Source organism: Corvus kubaryi, unplaced genomic scaffold (genome assembly GCF_017639235.1).
Source record: "Corvus kubaryi isolate FWS band 111438036 unplaced genomic scaffold, C.kubaryi_AGA036_p1.0 36550, whole genome shotgun sequence".
Lineage (NCBI taxonomy): Eukaryota > Metazoa > Chordata > Aves > Passeriformes > Corvidae > Corvus > Corvus kubaryi.
In genome coordinates this window covers 8818-10987 of record NW_024580886.1, presented here as the reverse complement: position 1 = coordinate 10987, position 2170 = coordinate 8818, and the positions used below count along the sequence as shown (strand labels likewise).

Below are 2170 nucleotides of genomic sequence, written 5' to 3'. Positions count from 1 at the left end.
CCCCAGTAGAAACCAGTGGGTTCCAGTGCGGCTCGAGGGTACCCCAGCACAAACCAGCGATCCCCAGTGCGGCCCGAGGGTGCCCCAGTAGAAACCAGCGATCCCCAGTGCAGCTCGAGGGTGCCCCAGTACAAACCAGTGCAGCTCGAAGGTCCCCCAGTAGAAACCAGTGGGTTCCAGTCCAGCACAGCGGTGCCCCAGTACAAACCAGTGCAGTTCGGAGTGCCCCAGTAGAAACCAGTGGGTTCCAATGCAGCCCGAGGGTGCCCCAGTAGAAACCAGTGGGTTCCAGTGCGGCTCGAGGGTGCCCCAGTACAAACCAGTGCAGCTCGAAGGTCCCCCAGTAGAAACCAGTGGCCCCCAGTGCAGCACAGCAGTGCCCCAGTACAAACCAGTGCAGCACAGCAGTGCCCCAGTACAAACCAGTGCAGCATGCCGGTGCCCCAGTGTAAATTAAGGGTCCCCAGTGCAGCACGAGAGTCCCCCAGTACAAACCAGTGGCTCCCAGTACAGCTCGAGGGTCAGCCGGTACAAATCAGTGGCTCCCAGTGCAAATTAGGGGTCTCCAGTGTAGCACGGGGGTGTCCCAGTACAAACCAGTGGCTCCCAGTATAGCTCGAGGTCGCCCAGTACAAACCAGTGGCTCCCAGTAGGGTACAGGCATCTCCTGGTGCAGCACAGGCATTGCCCAGTACGGGCTGGGGGTTCCCAGTACAGCACAGGGATCCCTCCCAGTTCAGCCCAGTGGCTCCCAGTTCAGCACGGGGATCCCTCCCAGTACAGCACAACCATCCCCCAGTCCATCCCAGTATCTCCCAGTCTGGCCCAGGGATCCCCCCCACCCAGTTCATCCCAGGGATCCCTCCCAGTCCATCCCAGGATCTCCCAGTCTGGCCCAGGGATTCCCCCCAGTTCAGCCCAGTGTCCCCCAGTCCATCCCAGTATCCCCCAGTCCAGCACTGGTTTCTCCCCCGGCCGCCCCCATTCCCGGCATTCCTGGTCCATCCCAGGGCCGCATTCCCGGTCCATTCCCGGTCCATTCCCAGTGTTCCCGGTCCATTCCCGGTCCATTCCCGGTATTCCCGGTCCATTCCCGGTCCATCCCAGGGCTGCATTCCCGGTCCATTCCCGGTCCATTCCCAGTGTTCCCAGTCCATTCCCGGTCCATTCCCGGTTCATTCCCGGTGTTCTCAGTCCATTCCCGGTCCATCCCAGGGCTGCATTCCCGGTCCATTCCCGGTCCATTCCCGGTCCATTCCCGGTTCATTCCCAGTGTTCCCAGTCTATTCCCGGTCCATCCCAGGGCTGCATTCCCGGTCCATTCCCGGTCCATTCCCAGTGTTCCCAGTCCATTCCCGGTTCATTCCCGGTGTTCTCAGTCCATTCCCGGTGTTCCCGGGGCCGCTGTCCGGATCCCGCCATCCCCGTGACTCACCCCGGGCACGGCCGCGGGCGCCGGGATCAGCCGGGAGCCGCTGGAATGCCGGGAGCGGGGATCACCGGGATCCGGGATCCGCTGGAATGCCGGGAGCGGGGATCACCGGGATCCCGGGATCGGGGTCAATACCGGGATACCGGCAGCAGGGAGCTGCTGGAATCCCGGGATCCGCTGGAATTCCGGGAGCAGGGATCTGCTGGCGGTACCGGGGTCCACCGGGATACCGGGAGCAGGGAGCCGCTGGAATGCCGGGAGCGGGAATCACCGGGATCCGGGTCAATACCGGGATCCCCGGGATACCGGCAGCAGGGAGCCGCTGGAATCCCGGGATCCGCTGGAATCCCAGGATCCGCTGGAATCCCGGGAGCAGGGATCCGTGAGGATGCCCTCTCCCCCGCCCCCCGCACATCCGGGAGCACCGGGATGTGACTCCCGGCGAGTTGGGAGCTGCCGGAACCTCCGCAATTCCCTGGCTCTGGAATGCGGGCGGCACACGGGGATCGGGAGACCCCAAATCCCAGCGGGCTGTTCCCGGAGAGGGGAATTCCCGCTTCCAGCGGCGCTTCCCGAACTTCTGAGGGTCCCCGTTGCCTCCTCCCGGCTGAGGAAGAGCGAAGGGATTTTTTTGGGGAGGAGGGAAAAGGATCGGGAATCATCTGGGAGCCGTTTGGGCGGCCTGGATCCGTCCGATCCCGGCTGGAATCCGCTCCCGGTTCCGATCCCGGCTGGAAT

General features: G+C 63.9%; 1 protein-coding gene across 1 annotated transcript in view; it reads left to right on the top strand.

Moving 5' to 3' along the window:
* Positions 1–2170, top strand: part of LOC121660557 (nuclear receptor subfamily 2 group F member 6-like) — an 8623-nt gene that overhangs the window by 777 nt on the left and 5676 nt on the right. The gene's annotated exons all lie outside the window — the stretch shown is intronic.